Source organism: Lissotriton vulgaris, chromosome 6 (assembly GCF_964263255.1).
Source record: "Lissotriton vulgaris chromosome 6, aLisVul1.2, whole genome shotgun sequence".
In the NCBI taxonomy this organism is placed as follows: domain Eukaryota; kingdom Metazoa; phylum Chordata; class Amphibia; order Caudata; family Salamandridae; genus Lissotriton; species Lissotriton vulgaris.
This window is the reverse complement of record NC_141694.1, coordinates 420908434-420926967: the sequence shown is the minus strand read 5'-3', so window position 1 is coordinate 420926967 and position 18534 is coordinate 420908434. Positions and strand designations below refer to the sequence as shown.

Sequence of the window (18534 nt, the reverse complement as noted above, 5' to 3'; positions counted from 1 at the left end):
CCTTTAGTCACCTGGCGCCTCTATCTTGGAACGCACTGCCTTTGTCTTTGAGGAAGACAGATAATTTGCTGTCATTTAGAAAGGATCTCAAAACATGGCTGTTTGGAAAATGATTCCACCGATTTCCGTGATTTTTGCTGTGCTGGGTCTTGAATAGCGCCGGGACACTCTGTTTGAGAAGCTGAGCGTTTTACAAAACACTGGGTAACATAACATAACATAACATAACCACAATTTTAATAACTTCGTTCAAATAAATCACAAAAAGATAAACATCTTGATGCTCATCAAGAGAACTTGAGGTGGTCTGTTTAAGAATTGGAAGAATAGGGCTATTACAAATATTATCAGTTGTCTCTTCAACCACTCCTTTCATAATCAAGTCCTGCATAATTTGCAATAAGGCTTGCTCACCTGCCTGCAGTATTTTATACCGAGGGATACAATCCTTAATCTGTATTGAGACTGGTGGTATCTGCAACAGTCCCATGTCTGTATCACCTGTTGCTCGCAAAGTGGGTGGCACGTCTTTAAATTCAACAGGAAGGGGGGCATCTTTGGACAAATACTGTTGAGCAAACACCACATCTGGACCCATTGTCATAAAGACACCAGCTGGAGAACAATAAATCTTAGCATGTAATTTCTTCAACAAATCCAAACCCATCAAATTTTCACCACAATTAGATGTCAGCAGGAATGGCAAATCCACAGTAATAGGACCAATGGTCAAAGTAAGGGTTCTTTAAATGGGGCTTACATCCAGTATAGCAGAAAAACCTACTGAAATATTATTATGGCCAGACAGAGCCATCCCAGGGACCATGTTTCAACAAATAGAACTTTACGTCGCACCTGTGTCCACCGAAAATCCCTTAGTTGAACCTTGCGGTTCCGCTGTTATATAAGGACCATGCTGGTCTGAACTGGTCCCCCACTCTGTCCCCGGCTGTCCTGGTTATAAAACATTCCTTTTGCCTCATCCATATCATAGTCATCATAGTAGTACTGTTCATCTCAAGGGTCATCAAAATAATGATTATCAGAACGAACCAGTGAGGCTGCAGCATTCTGAGCCCTATCAGCCCCACCAGCTCCTTGACCTCCTCCACAAGAACCCCGTTCTCTAGGGACCACTATCTTTTGCAAAAGCACTTGACACTCGCTATGCCAATGTCCCTCCTCCTTGCAGTACACACACTGATTCGGCCCGAGGGCATAGTATTCGGCTGCCTACTAGTGCATGGAAGCTGTCAGTCAGAACCACCAAGTCTGTTACCATTTCCCCTAAAAGCCTGCTGTAACAACACCTATATCTTTAAATTGTTGTACCCTTTCTCTGTCTTCACTTTTTTCTCATTATTTCAATGTTCATAATACTGTGCCATATTCAAAATAACAGAGGGGGAAGATGTTGACCAAGTACTTTCAGAGGCCTGCAATCGAGTCGCAATTTCAGGAAGTAAATTAGAAACAAAATCTATTAACAAACAACCGAACATCTCCCTCAATAGATAAATCTTGGCCCCTGTAATCCAAAAACGTACCGTCAAACCACGCTAAAAATCAGACCCACTCACATCTTTCTTTTGTCGACAAGCTGATAAATTATCCCAATCTACCTATCTCGGCGGAATAAGGGATTGCATATAGGTAATAATGCAGCTTGGCAACGCCAACATTTCTGCCCGTGGATTGTCACCTGGTTTACTCTCCCGGTCTCATGCTTTAATTTGATCCCATATACCTCCCAATTCCACAACATGATCTAGCACGATTTTTTCTAGGATCAGGTAAATGAGTCTTAAGAGACAATACTTCACTTCTTGTCCACAGAGTATAAACCCATTGCTCCTGAAACCTGGCCGCCACTGCCACTTGATTAACATTTCCACAACCATCTGTGAATTCTGGTATCTCGGTATAATATTTGGGATGAACCTCTCTCTTAATAAACTGAAACACTGACCTGGGACTTTTGTCATGTAATATTCCCCTATAAGCTATTATTGTTGTTGCAACATTAGAAAAAGCCTGTCCCGGTCCCAATTCACTGATATACACCTGATCTCTAATATCATATACAATTTGAGGTGCTTTCACTTCAAAGCACTGCTGTCAAAGACCAATTAAGGTTGCACACATCTGTTTAAGGGCATGCTGTTGTATGAAAGGCTCAAAATATCTCATAGTCACCCAGACGTCCTCTATTCTATAAATGTGATTTTGGGCGCACTGGAAAGCCTGATTAGCTATTCCCTGTTTCTCATCATCTCCCACATTAGATCGCACTAATGGTCCCATACGCTCCTTAAATTTCCTCCCATCCTATCCTCAAATCCACTTACCGGTGCAGTTGCCACAAATGGCAAAGAAACAGGAGGAACAGGAGCCGAAGCCATAGCCATTAAAATAACAGGAGTAGATACAGGGACAGAGACAGAAGATGCAACTGTAAAGGGCTGGAGTGAAGGCACCGGAACAGTGGGATATATTCTTTGCTGGGCATATGGAGGCGGAGGTCGAGTATCTAACAATTCTTCCACAAAAGTGTCATCTTCCTGAACCACATAGGATTTCTCAATTTATAATTGAAACCTTCTATCTTCGCATTCAACACCCTTTTCCTGTGTTTCCCTATCATATGCTATAGTCTTCTGAGTCAATGTCTGCATGCTTCCTTTATGAGCCTCTTTTTCTGCCTTCAATTGCCTCTGTCTAGATGATTTCTGCCATGTCCTGAGGGAATCAAACATAGACTGCCTACTTTGTTTCTTAAACAACTGTTCTTGTAAATACTCAATATTTGGTTCATTGAAAGTACCGGTTAATGGCAATTGTACCTCGGCTGTGTCCCTTGTATATTTGTGCCATAATGAACTAAACATAATACGGCCAAGACCCTGCTTCACATACATATAAAAATTCGGAGTGCCTTCTAGAGGCGCCGGCTGACTTTCTTCCAATAGATCATCAGTAGAACAATAACAACAACAGAAAGAAAACAGCCTACTTATACGAAGCATTCTGAAAAGAAAACAAGTTCACTATTTTATGCCGAGCAAAAGAATTGCAACTATTTTTATCCCAAAGACAGTCTTTAGACCGTACCAAATACAAACCAAAATGGTCCAATATCCACAACGAACCAAAACAAACTCACCTGATATATCAAGGTCAAACAAAGTTATTCTCCACTGCCGACTCTTCAGACCAAACGGTCAGATCCAAGGGTTTCGCCATTCAGGACTCCAGTCCGGATGACCAGTGGACAAGGCACCATCCAGCGGGACAGAAGGGGCAGCTGCGAGTACCAGGAACTCTTTGTGCAGGGATCCCTGATCCATCTGTCTGACCTGATGATGGCCTTGACCTCCCCCATCGATGGAAGGGGATGGGCCTCTCACCCTGTTTGGGCCCCAACTGAAGGAAGTGAACCAATTAGTCACCTGGGTCACTCACATGACCACCTATCAGCCTTCCATACCAAATGAAGAGTCAGTCCGACAGTATAGAATACAAACCAATAGTTGATTATTCAAACTAAACACAGAGCGTAGCCATGCCTGCCCAGTCACTAGCATAACAATACATTATATACATTTAAAAACCAATGTAAGCATGCCCACCATGGAATTTTCCAGAGAGATGCAGTTGGACCATAAATTACAAAGGAGTAAGTTTCGAATTTTGGGCCGGGCACACACTATCTACCAGTCAAGGTCATTCTGTCCGTATTCACCACTAGACAAGTGGGAGAAGGCCTACATTTAAAAGGAAAGGTATGCGCTAATAAGAACAGTGCATACATTAGTGTAGCAAAACTAAACTTCCGAAGAAACAACTTAGAGAAGGCCGTTTCTCAGAAGTGGCAAAGAACTGGTTTGGATCATAATACAAAATGGTGCCTGTACACAAAATGGCGCAGTGAATGCTAACTTACGTAAAAGAGTGCAAAAGCATGATTTTTATTCCAACACCCACCTGTTCCTGCACAGCCACGAACACTAAGCCTTATCTGTAGTGGGTAAGGGAATGGAATCTATTGAATAAAAGAAGTAGGGGCACACCGTCCCCTGCTGATCCCACCCACTTCACCACTGATTTAAGAGCATAGGTTCAGGACTATTGAGCACCTTTCAGACAATCTTCGAAGTTATTCCATTAATTATACACTCTATATTGGGAAGCTTTTTTGTAGGGTTTAAGCTGGTCCTACTACTTGTAGTGGGTATCCTTTTTTTAATTTTCCTGCTTTGCAATGGATATCCCAGTTTCCAAAGAGCTGGCAAAAGCACTCTTGGTGCTACGTTACTATGAACATATGGTACTCCATCTCGGTGCACCTCAGCTTTGGGAGCTAAGTGAGCATTGGCGTCTTACATTCAGATCAGTCTGGGTCGATAACATCTTGCCTGTACTCGGCTGCCTATTCTGAGGATACAAATGCGTGTTGGACATATATCTGACCTTCCATCTGTTGCGCCAACGGACGTGGATGTACTACTGGACCCATTAAAGGCCCATGTATTACAGTGTCCTCAGTGTATTCCAATGTTGATGACGGCATTCGTAGAACCTCCACGGGATGCTACAGCTCCTGTCGGAACAGACACTGGCTCTACAACCAGCACACAGGTTACCAGTGTTTCCTCATCAGCTGCTGGAGAAAATGAAGATGATCACCATTGCTCCATTGACCTAATACAAGACGTGTTACAGGGACCGGCGTCTGCGAATGCAAGCCACAGTGATGATGCGTATCCCACATGGGACACATAAACATTTGTCTCTCCATGTGATAGGAACGATTCGCTCTTTCTCCAAAACATGCCAAATTGCAATCCGAAAACATAATTTTTGTTTTATTTCTCTCTCCTGCTCAGTTGCACTAACAGTATATTTACTATTTAGAGGACTTATAAAGCTTTTTTAACTTTTGATTCGTTTTTCACAAGTACCATGTTTTTAGATGTTTTTACATTTGTTTTTATAACAATGTTTTCATGCTTTTACGATAGGCTTATTTTAGCACTAGTTAATTTTATCGTCCTTTGGATGAGGAGTGGGTAACAGGAGCCCCAATGTACACCAATATAGGCCTAAGTAGCTGCACGACCTTTTACCTACATTTGTTCTATCTTGCTCAACATAATGGCTCTGGAGCTGACCTTTTACCTAGTCATGTGCCAAATACATTTTGTGTGCTTTTCTTTGAAGCCTAGCCTTATTTATGATGCATGAGGATTCTTAGTATCATATCTTAATCCTCTGCCTGCAGGATTACCATCTTCTGTATAATAACTCAGTACAAAAGTCACCGCTATCGTCATCCTTGGGCGACAGGCCAACAGTACCATTACACATCTAGGTAGAACCACTGAGGGTACCTTTCAGGTAAAAAACAAGAACATCTTCACTGGGCACCCAGAGGACAAGCTTCCATGCTGACATAAGATGCTTAGATTCCTGCACGCAGAAACTCCAGCATGCAGTGGTCTGACATCCCTTGTGGGTTGTCCCACTCAAGACCAAGACAGGGTACTTTATTCTCTCCCTTAAGGTAATGCAGTTGGTTCTCTCCTTGGGCACCTACATACATGCTAGGTATACTTAGCTAGGGTGTGCATCTTAGGAATACACTTGATTACTGCCATATGGTTGCATGTATTCACTGTGTAAGCACCATGGTAGAATTCTACCTTTTAATTACTCTAATGATGCTCATAATCATATACATCTGTTAAGGTTGTCTAATGGTTGTTACAGCACACATATTATTTCCTAGAATGATGCTGGTTCAATAAATGCTTATTGAAAATGTCCCCATTGTTTATTCTGTGTATCTCTCTGAGAAAAAGTGAGCACGAGTAACAGGGTGAAAAGTACTGTACTGTTTCCACGATCCCTGAAGGATTAAGGGTGGCCATGTTTGAGAGTTACCAGAACCTATTCACACCTTGGTGAAGTTAAGGGGCTTAAAGTGGCACTAGTTGGTCTAAAGGCTAACATATCCTTTGGGGGTGTCTGGTATCAGTCTGTACACCGATCCCTTAGTTTATGTTGTCTAAACTTTCAGATCCAATATAGATTCATAGGAGCTACACGACACTTGTTTGTCAGCCTGTAATCGGAAATCTGAGGCTCCCTTTGATACTGAACAATTTCATATTGTGACCAGCAAAGGACACATGGTGAGTGCCCAAATTCCTGGGAGGTCTTTCACGTGAGATTCCGCATATTTCCAACATGTGGTTCATCGCTCAACAGGAACTGAAGTCAATGTAGAGACCTGGTCTGAAAAGACAACTGGAGAACCCCTGGCTGCTGTTGTTCCTCCATTGCCAAAGCAGATCAGGAACACTTCGACTGCCTGTCCCTAATTTCCAAAGACACAGTTGGGACGTGTGATGAGAGCACCACAAAGACTCATTAGGGAGTGAGGATTGTAAATATTTGTAAAAAAAGTAAACATATTTATTTAACAGAGGGGAGATGTACTGTTTTATGGGTTGTCAATGACGGAACCCTTTTCGCCCCTGTTGGACTCTGCAGGACTGTGATGTAAGCATTAGAACTTAGTAAAGTGAATGCAAGTTTCGAATTCTGAGTTCTCGGTTAGACACAGAAGAATAAAGACGTGTTAAATATACTAAGCTCCATATGTGGCATAGTTATTGGCAGGTACCCAGGCTGGTTAAGACATACACTGATTCCCTCTAAAAAATAATAAACTTGGACATTTATTCTGTTGAAAGCATGAACTGCACAACAGAAAATTGTCAATGACCAAAAATGTGTCAAAATAGCATCTATGATAGCTTACCTACACAAAATAAAAATTCCTCCCATCAACCGCGGTCCATGCAGGTAACAGCGATGGGGCCGGTTTATGGGGGATTTCGAGGGATGACGCAGCGGGAAAATTAATTATTTATTTAATTTTCCCTCTGCATCATCCCTTGAAATCCCCCCTTACCCGGCCCCACCGCTCGGCCGCTGTTACCTGCAGGGACCAGAGCTGCCTCTCATCCAACTTTGCTCAAATACAAAGAAAGAAGGTGAGGAAACAAAATAAAGAGAAAAGGAGGCCATGATAACAACATTCTATCCTATCTTTGAACAAACTCCAACATTTGAAAATATAGTAAAAACTAAAGCGCCTATACAGCTCACACAGTACCATCTGAGAAAAGTTTTTTAAAATGCAACATCGAAACAAAATGTCATAATGTCCCCTCTCATGCATCTGTCCATGTAACTTGACTGCAGCATCATACAATCTCCTGCTCAATCAATGAACAGTCTATCTGCAAAGATTAACACTGAAGAAACTGTAAACATTTGAGAAAACATAGTCGAGCCTATGTCTACTTACTCTTCAATAATCTCTGGCACTCAACTTCATAAAAACACTCACGTTCAACTTCAAAATAAAACAACATTGCTGCAACAAACAAATATCCAGCAGCACCCCCTACTCAGCTGTCAACAATAATAACCCACAATTTAACGCAATAGAGAAAACAGTAACCTATCAACTATTTTATATGTTGAATATGAATCCAGAGGTAGTGAAGCCCATATTAAATAGAGGTACCATTGTGAAATGATTAGCTGCACACTGAGATATAATGTAGTTATCATCAAGCAACCTTGCTACTAATCCATTTCTCTCACCCCAAGATCTGAGAAAAAATTAGGCCATGATTGCTACCTGGACATGTGTGAAAAGATTGAGGTGATCACATTGACCAAAGCCATCAAAGAACTATATCTGATGATTCTTCTCAAAGATAAATCAAGAGCCCCCCTATGTTAACTCCAAACCCTTCCCAAATTTAAACAAAAAAATGGCTCAATATTCAAAAACACCTCTGGATTAGATCATTACTCCCAACATTACCTACATTTTAATCTTTCGGGTCATAGCACAATGGTGGTGCTGGGTAGTATGTTGAAGCAGAAAAAGAAGATTGAAAGAAGATTGGGGGTTGAGTTTGGCTCTCATTACAGGGTTTTCAACCAACCAGGACCACTGGATGAGGGTAAGGTGGAATACTTCAGCCATCTCTAAATATAACCTTTGGAAATCTCTCCACAACTCAACATTCTAGGAATCAAAGCAAAAAGGCACAGAGGCAGGCATTGCATAGGAAAATATGAAAAATCAAAACCCTCAATAGCGAGAACACCCAGTTGAGCAAAGCTTACAAAAAGCACTCTGGAAGACCAAAAGGAAACAAAAAGACCATGAATGGTTAGAATGTTACTCTTTATGCAACAACAAAATCAGAAAAAACATCCTGACTGATCATTATATCGGATCCCTTTATCACCATCTATGAGGATGATTACAATGAACAAGTTGCCATCCCTAGCCATCAAGGTGATTCTACAATTTTGTTATGATAATCGAAAAATGTGTCCATTAACCCCTTCCAGGCTCATGACGAGCTGGGCTCGTCATGGAGTAGCCTCCTCCCAGGCTGATGACGAGCCCAGCTCGTCATATATAATGGAAATAACGATTTCTCAGCACAGCAGGGGAATATGCTGAGCAGCCATGGGGTTAAAGACAGCTCTTATACTATTGTTTCATCGAAACCAACAAACCTTTCGACCATGTGAACAGAAATTCGCGTTGGACAATTTGTCAAGCTTGAAATAAACTCACATAAAAGCTACCAACCACTGCTTAGCGGTAACCCTCAAAGCCTCATTTAAAATTACACTCCAATTTTGACTTTTTCCTTCCTTTTACTTCATGCCAAAGTGGGCAGAAGTACATACAGCCTATGCAAACCTGTCAGCTGTGCACACAATACACAGAAATGGTGGTTTACCTCTTGTGCACTTGCACAAGCTTTCTTTACAAGCACAGACTATGAAGTCCTTTCAACCAGTTAGGCATTTTGTCCTTGTAAGAAATTGGGTTACTGGTTGAGGGGAGTGAAATCCTCCTCAAGCTGCAACCACAATACTTCTCAGGGTGAAGTCACAAGCAAAACCTAAAGTAATCTGTGCTCAACCCTCAGGTAGCTTGGCACAGAGCAGTAAAGCGTAACTCAAGAGCAATGTGTAAAGTATTTGTGCAACACTTCAAACAATAACACAGTGAAAACATACCACAAAAGGAGCCCACCACAGAGTTAAACAAATAGAATGAGGATATCTGGTCTCGCAGGACTGGGTCAAAGTCACAATTTCAGGCCAGCCGTGATGGAGTGCAAGCCAGGTACAGGGACCCGATTAGGCACGTTGAACAAATACCTTCAATCCTGGTCTGCGGATTGTTGCGAGAATCCGTGTAGAAAATGTTTTGCGCAGCCGAACAATTGCCTCAGTTACAAGATGCGGCAAGGCTGCAGTGTAAGGCCTATTGCATCATCTTTGAAGATCCCATTGGCGAGGACTTTGCAATTTGAAGTCCAGAGTCAGAAAGTGTAGCGTAGATGGGCAATGCATAAGTTCCAAGGGGCTGCAATGCGGAGTCCAGCATCGTTGACAGGGCTGCCGTCGATAAGAGATGTGAGGGGGCTGCACCAAAGATGTGTTGCACAGCGGTGTTCCAAATGTAATGCAGACAACAGCAGTGATGCAGGTCTCTGCGATGGGTTAAATTCATTTAGCAACGGGGATGCGTCTTTTCTGCTCAGGGTTGCTCTGCACAGCAGAGGAGATGTGTTGGTTCCACTGGAACCACAGAGGCTGGAAAAGCACATTAAGCTCAGTTCCAAGGGTCCCGGACTGGAATAGCACCACTTGTCCAAAGTAGCAGCACAGCAAAGCAGAAGCACAGTAGGGCAAAAGTCCAGCAGAGTGCAGTTCAGCAAATTTGCAGTCCCTCAGCAGCACAGCAGTCCGTCTTCCCGGCAGAGTATCCAGATGTACAGAAGTGTACTGAAGTGGTGGTGTCTGAGGTCCAGTGTTTATACCCAGTTGTGCCTTTGAAATGGTGGAAAAGCTTCTGGAGGTTTCTCTTTCAAATCCCCAGCCATATTGCCTTCCCTGTCCTGGCTCGAGACTAACTCCAAGGGGTATGTAGCCATTTGTGTGAAGGCAGGACACAGCCTATTCAGCTGTAAGTGCGCTGTGTCTAGCTCCTGTCTCCCATTCTGCCAGTGACGGCCCATCCAGGCACAGCTAAGCTCCCAAATTGTGTTTAATTGTCTAGGAGGAATACACAAAGCCCAGCTGTCAGCTACACCCAGTCATGTCACCAGAGACAGGCTACAGACACTGAATGGCCAAGGCAGGACTATGCCAGCTTTCTAAAAGGGGAAATTTCAGTATTGTAATTAGAAATCTAACTTCATGAGGGGGCATGGCCATGGAGACCAAGATGGCAGACATATGTTAGAAATGCTCCAGACCTCCTCTGCCTTCCGAACTCCCCAGCTGCCCATTTCTGCCAACTTTGATCCTTATCCAGACTCCTGTCATCTCCAGGGACCTCCTGGTTGCTCACCCAGATCTGACGAGTCCCAGGAAATGTAGACAGCATTAAATGCAGGAACGAGCAGCTGCCTTTTCAAGAAACCAGCTCTTTGAGCGAAGCCTGATAGCAGCCAGAGGGCGGGCCGGCATTGGTGCTGGTCTGTGCTGCCTTTGAGACCTGTGACCTGGGGGCAAGATGGCGGTCTGGCCGTAGACCGCGTTGCAGCACTAATCTTGAGCTCTGCTTCAACTTGTTTTTCAACTGAGAACACCTTACATCTTATACTCTCGACTTGTGGTATATGAAATGTTGGAGTGAGTTAGGATATTTGGAAAGAGCAACAGAACGAGTAACTCACTTTGATACACAATGGCGCTGAACAAAAAAAATGAGCGTGAAAACAAGAATCGGTGAAAGGTGAAAAATGAAACAGGAGTATTACGGAGCAGTGAGAAGAATCGGATAAAGAAAGGGGAAAAAACGGAAAAACCAAGAAGGATATTTTTTTGCCGGGAAAGCTGGAAAGTCACAAGAAGCCGAAACTAAAAATTCTAAAAGTGAATTGGGATGAAACTACTCGGCGTGGGCCACATCCTGATGAACAAACACGGGAGACAACGGACTCACTCCAGGGCTTGCAGGCACTGCTTGGCTGGGTCGTCTGTAGAATTGGGGGCGGAATCACTCACCGGAGCTCTCAATTGCAACGCCAGCGTCAGCAGGACTCCAGCACCTCCTGTGCCTCAGAGATCAATACGGAGGTAGAGGCAGAGGCGTTTTCCGCGTTTTCCATTTTCCTTACGCGTTCACAAGGCTGGAGGAAACATCTCTCGGAGGGGCTGTACATATCGTTGGGACAGGCAGTGTGCAGACTTATATTTGCACCCTCATACCCTGCCGCGGCAGCCTGGCGCAAGTTCGCCGGGATAATAGCTAACGACATGCCATCCAAAGCAGCATCTGCAGCGGCAGCCCACTCCAGGCCAGCGAAGGCTGCCAGAGCCCTCTGCGAAGCAGAACTGGAAGAACAACAGAAACAACAAGATGCACTAAAGAAAGGAGCAGGATCTATATCTGGCAGCAGCACATCCGCGAAAACCAGGAATAAGAAACAGCCTACTACTTCTGCTGAGTCTTCACCACGACAGGAGGTGCTGGCATCCAAACGCAAAATAAACAAGGATAACACGCCGACAATGGCTACTCCAGGAAATACAGTTATTGATTTACTGATGAGAAAGCAAGGAGTTATATTAAACGTCTCTCTGAACACTCAACCTCTCCCGTTGCAGAGCCTGGAAACCGCTGCTAACTCTTTGGATTCGCCTAAACATGCAAAGCCTGCTATAACAGCTAAAACTGTGAGTATACAAGTCATTGGGGAGTTTAATGAAGCGGAAATTGTTGACCTACCTTCTAGCGCGGGTACCAGCCAAGAAATAATTACGGGAAAACATAGTATGTCTTTTTCTGGGGCTGGAGAGAACATTATGGGTGTAGCTGAACAAGCTGAAGGGCAAGATATGCAGATCTCCTCAGCAAATACAGTAAATACTCCTAACCAGGAGATAGTTGAGGTTGTGCGCACTAAAACGAATACGCTACCACCTATCCCAGCCATTATAGCTCATGGACAGCTTGATTCCGATCCTCCGCCTCAGTTGATAGACACTGATCTTAATGTTGGAGAACAACCAACGTATGATCCTGACCCGAAAAATAAAAGCTCTAATCACCCGGCTTTTCTTGAAGGCAATAAAGAGACAAATGTATTTTACTCATTCTCAGATAATACAAGAGTAGAGGCTGAGTCAGAGTCTGGATCACTTGAAGAGGGAAAAGAAAAGTTTAGTGATGAATCTGAAGATGAAGATGAGGAATCTCTGCTCTTTTCTAATACTTAGGAGGAAGGCAGCCTCGAGGAAGATCTACAATTTAACTCGATCAGATCTAAAACTAAACCAGTATCCAGGCTGAGTCAACGAGCGTCAGTTGAACACCCTGCCCTCTCTCGAACCTATATACAAGCTGCACAAGGGTCTGATGTAGATGCAGACACAGTCAATAGTCATGAGATTCCTTCAAATGCTGTTGAAACAATATTGCAAGCTATTGCTGCCCATAGGGAACAGACGGCTATTGATAGTAAGCGATCTCGGGCAGCTCTACGCAAGGTTCAAGGGGTTGTTGAAAAATTTACTAAGACATGTAACCAAATTGGGGAAAGAGTTACCGAAGTAGAAGCAAGGGTACTCTCTACAGAAAACGAGGCAACGGCAAACTCAGGGAAAATTAAGTTGCAAGAAGCCAAATTAGTTGACATCAAATGGAAGCTGGAGGAATTTGAGAACCAGCAGCGCAAGAATAATCTACGCATATTGGGGGTCCCTGAAAAAATGGAGGGTGAAAATATACGTACTTTTGTTGTGAAACTACTTAGCAAGTCAATGCCTGAACTTACGACCTGGAATTGGGACGTTGAAGTTCAGCGTACCCACTGAATGCCCTTCAACCCCCCGCCTAAACCAGGAATATACCCTTGTGCCATACTAGTATACTTTGGTAACTTTTTGTTAAGGCAAACAGTGGCAGAAAAGGCAAGACCTGATCACAAACTGACCTTTATTGAAATTACTTTCTTTACTAGACCGGACTTCTGTCACGCTACTGTTGAGAGATGCTGGCGCCTAAGGTCATTAATCAAACCCTTTCAGGAGAAGGGAGCCCAAGCATTTTTTAACAATCCTGCAAAGCTTAAGGTTGTTTGGGGCGGCCAGACTAAATTTTTTGTTTCTGAGATCAAAGCTAAAACCTACCTAGAAGAACTGCATTAATAATAGACTGAATAGAGCTCTAATGGAAAACTAGATTTGCAATCTTCTTTACCTTTCAGCGTATTATTTAGTCATCTTTTTGCTAAGAATTATAATGTTAACCGGGAGACTATGAAAAAGTTATACTATAGCTATTGATAATTTTCATGTTTTGTCTAGGTATGTTTAGATATGCTTAGATATGTTTAGTAGCATGCTTCCTCTCTTCTCAATGGAGGGTTTCCCTTTCTCTCTCATTTTTTTTCCCTTTTTTACTTTTTTCTGTTCTTTCTTCTCTAGTTTATCTAACTTTTCTCAATACACTTAATACACTTTTTAATACTATTCTTTTTTTCATTTAGTTGAAGCGGAAGCTCAGGTTTTATACTGCATTCATCACACAGACTCTGGTTGAGTCTGAAGGTCTACACTTCGGGGGGGAAAGGGGAGTGGGTGGGGTGGGTGGGGTTGCTAGGGGTGGTTGGGGGGGAGGATGGTGGGGAATTCAAACAAAAAATGAAAAAGAACCAGATTCGGCGACATACATTTTTTACTTCTTTTCCATTAAATTTACTAGGAAATCTATGAATTGGATAATAACTAATTGTAATAATAAGGGATCCAAAGAGTCTTTTGGTCAATCTGTTGTGATGAATAATGGGTAAATTGGTAATACAAACCTGGAATGTAGGGGGATTACTGAACAATGAGAAACAGCGTCGATTGTCTGAGCTAATAGGTTTGAATCCAGTAGATATATTGTGTCTCCAAGAGACACATGTGCCATGGGCTAGGAGATCATTATTGAAAATAAGAGGCTATAATTTGTTAGCTGTATCTACGCAGTCATCAAATATAAGAGGGGTTGCAATCCTAGCCAAATCATATTTAGATGTGCCTGTACGTCATCTCTCTGACTCTCTAGGAAGATGGGCAATTGTGAAACTTGCCTTAGGCATAACCATCAGCACTATTTATAGCTCCAATCAGGATGACCCTACAGTTTTTACATATCTTGAATCTGAACTTGCTACTTGGCAGGGCCCTTTAATTATTTGTGGGGATTTCAATATTTCTCTTAACCCTATGCTCAATAATAATAGTCTTACACAACAGACTTATACTGGCCAAAAACCCAAAGTATAAAAAGCAATTAGGAGACTTGTGAATAGCTTGGGGCTAATTGATATATGGGAGGCAAAAAATCAGAACAACCAGAATTCTGGGTACACTTATGTTTCGCACCCGCATCAGAAGCACGTCCGAATAGATTATGTATTTTCAACCAGGGATTTAGCTACACAATCTTCTATTACTAAATGTCCTAAAATTAGATCAGACCACAACGCCATTATCTTTACGATGATGGTAGAAGCCTCAGCTAAAAAATCTAGACAATAGACATTTGATCGCAAATTGCTCTCTAATAATGATTATATTACATATATCAAAAATTGGACAGAAGAATTTTTCAATAGTAATCGCTTTAGCTCCACAAGGAATGTGGTATGGGATTGCTATAAATCAGCACTTAGAGGGGAAACTCTAAGCTTTCAAGCCAGGGCTAGAAAACAAAATATTAGTAATTACAACTTGAAACTGGCGGCCTTAGCAAAGGCGGAAGAAAATCACACTACGATCATCTTGCAAGGATTAGATGCAAAACAATCGATGTATCAATTGTCTATGTTAAAAGCGGAGTTGAATGCAAGTCTTAGTGAAAAAGCGGCTCGAACGTATAAAGCTCATAGGAAAGATGTTTATGAGAGTGGGGAGAGAGTTGGTAGGCAGCTGGCTCTACGTACAAGACAAAAAAATGTATCCAATCATATCAATCAGATATCTGATAGCGGTCAGATATACACTAAAAAACCCGATATTATTCAACAATTTCAGCAATACTATCAGAAACTCTACACTGAAGAAGTTAAAATCTACTGATAATGAAATATATTGTTTTCTCAATAACCTCCTTCACAATGATGAGGCATCAAAAATCCTAGATGATTTTACCCTGGAAGATCTAGAAGCTAAAATTACTCTACATGAAGTGGAAGCTGCTCTGCTGTCACTTTCATCGGGTAAGGCAGCTGGACCTGATAAAATACCAATAGACTTGTACAAGATATTAAGTCATCAACTTTGTCCTCTGCTCCATGATCTTTTTCTAGGGATCCAATGGAATGGTGTGTCTCCGCATTCATGGAACGAAACAAATATAATTGTCTTCCCTAAGAAAGGAAAACCCCCTGAGCAACTAACTTCATATCGTCCCATTTCTTTAATTAATTCGGACTCCAAATTATACGCCAAAGTGATGGCCACGAGACTCATTGGGGTTATTGAACATCTTGTCTCCCCGTGGCAACATGGCTTCGTTCCTGGTAAAGGTACTACCGATCACACCTGTAGGGCGATAGCCCTTTTCGATGCCATGTCTGTCACAGGGGGTCGGATGTCAATGATCCTACTGGATGCCGAAAAGGCTTTTGATCGTGTCTCGTGGAGCTTCCTTTGGGCAGTTATGTTACACAATAATTTCGGCCCTAAATTCATTAAAGCTATTAAATCCATGTATATATCACCTAGAGCAAAACATCAGATGTTAGGGTCTGAATCTGGTCATATTAACATCACCAGGGGCACCAGACAAGAGTGCCCTTGCTCAACCCTACTATTTGCGCTTTATATAAACCCTTTAATTTTAAAACTTCTTGAGAGCCAATCTATTAATCCAATTATATGTGATCAATATGCAACAAAAGTTTTGGCTTATGCCGATGATATCGCCGTTATTACATCTGACCCGATTGAGGCTATGGAGGAAATCGTGACCTTAGCTTCCGAAAATGGTATCCACTCAGGGTATTCTTTGAACAGGGGGAAGACAATCGTACTTTGTACAGATAATACTAATTACATCGATCAGAGAAGAGCTGATAAGGCTACCTATTTGGGAATCAATCTTAGCTCTGATGTTAAAATAATAACCGGCCTTGACTTTAACCCTCTTATTGAAAAAATCAAAAAAGATTTGGATCGGGTTAATGGTCTTCACCTATCAATCATCGGAAGAGGTAATTTTCTTAAAATGAATGTGCTGCCTAGATGTTTATATCTTTTCCGCGCAATTCCACTTGCAGTCGCTTCCAAGACTTTAAAAATACTCGACTCTCTTATGAGGAAATTCCTATGGCAACAAGGAAAGATCAGGAGATCTCACAAGTTATTGTCATTACCTAGAGATAGAGGTGGGCTTGCCGTTCCTAATACTAGTCTTTACCATTGGGCAGCACTTCTTAAACAAATGTCATCCCAGGTCAATTTTAGTCCTGAGATAGCTACCATTGACGCTAATGTCTTACCATCAATATATGAGCTGGTTCATGGGAGAGACGCAAATGGGTTTTTTCTACAGCAAATAGAAACAAAAGATATTAGAAAGAAATGTAAATTTGAAATCGTAAATAGTGCTTGGAAGGTATGAGCTAAGTTTGCCAAGCATATGAACATCAGGAAATTTAACAGATATACTTCACTATGGCAATCGAAACTTACTTATGGTCTCTCCCATGATGTTATAGCTAGGAAACGGCAAAGACTTGTAATTTTTCGAATAAAAGATTTTTTGTTAAATAATCTTGAAACTACGTTTATAGATCTAAAAAATAAATATCAACTCTCTAATGGTGACTATATCAAATTTGTACAAATCTATGCTAATCTTAAAGCAAAGGGACCGGCCTTAAGCCTAATGAGAGTGGATATCATTGAAGCCGTCAATACACCATGTACAAGAATAGGATTGCTTTATGATATCTTGTTAACTAACATTCAAGATGATCAAGAGAAAACAGAAACAAACTGGGCTACTAAACGTAGCAATCCTAATGTTGATATCTATAGAGTGTTGGAACTAAGCGATTTACTTTTTATGGCGAGCAACCTTAAAGCACAGACTTATAAAACTGTTTTCAACCTTTATTATACACCTGCCAAATTATTTACCTGGGGCAAAAGGGAAAATGATTTGTGTCCTAGATGTTTACAGGGACCAGCAACATTAATACATATGTTCAGCAGCTGTCCCAAGCTCGATTTAATTAAAACCGCAATTAATGATTATTGGCAAGAGATATTTGGGCGTAAACACTTTCTATTTTTGGCTATGATTCCTCGTTAGAACTTTCAAAACATGAGGAAAGATTGCCTTTCATTGGAACGGCTGTTCTTAGAATCATCTTGTCAGCCCGCTGGAAAGAATTAGAACCCCGCAGCTTCCAGATGTGGTTGGCCCGATTCTTAGCAGTTTTTAGTTTTGAGACGGCTATTTATGCTCCTAGAGGAACTAGAGCAAAGAAATTTGGAGAATCAATATGGCACCCAATTATGAATTGGAAAGCCGGTGTCGTAACTGTGATATAATTTAATTTGCTAGAACATTTGTTATATTGTCATTTTATAACCCTGTGTCATTTATTTTAATTGCTATCTTGATTCAGTTATTGATTTATCATTTGTAATGAATTGATTGTAATTTGTTTTATCTGTACATATTGTCTAGTTTTCAAGTATTGACATGGAACGTCTTTGGCCTCCTGGATTGGATAAAGTGCAGGGAAGTCCTTCGCTCTGCCAACCACCTGTCCAGTCTTGATGCTGAAGGAGGTTTATCTTCGGGGCATCAACTGACTACTAATTTCTGTGTAGGTCTGGCTTCGACTGGGTCTACCATGCAGGACATACCAGGGGTTCCAGGGATGTAGTTATAGTAATACACAATACATTACCCTTGGCAATGACTCAGAAAACCTCAGATCTACAAGGCAGCTATGTAGCAGCGGAGGGCAAGCTACAAGCCAAACATTTCAAACTCCTGAGCCTTTACATGCCGTCTCACCTCCTGACACATACCCTTATGACAATCACAGGGATTGTTTCGAGTTTTCCCATGCCACGCATAACTGGGGTTTGACCCCCATGAGGGGTTAGGTGCATGGCCTGGTCAGAGGCCATGCATTGTCCGGTTCAAAATATGTCTTGGCCTGGTTCAACATGGTTAGCTTTCTGTCCCTGTCCCTATCCATCTTCCTGTACCCTCTGTTCTACAGGGGCATGCTCCTTAACTCTAACTCTTTATGCTGCACCTGCATATGCTTGCTTGCCTTCCATGCCCCCTTCTCCATGCCATCCATGGTCCATGTCCATGTCTTTACCACCTCCTGCCAAACCTTCCAGGTAAGCATGCTGTTCCTTCCCCTGCCCACCTTCCTCAGTGTA

The 18534-nt window shown here is 42.0% G+C and overlaps 1 protein-coding gene across 5 annotated transcripts in view; it reads right to left on the bottom strand.

Annotated features, from left to right (window-relative positions):
- The window catches only part of MLIP (muscular LMNA interacting protein), a 1527370-nt gene that overhangs the window by 124543 nt on the left and 1384293 nt on the right, over positions 1-18534 (bottom strand). The window lies entirely within an intron of this gene.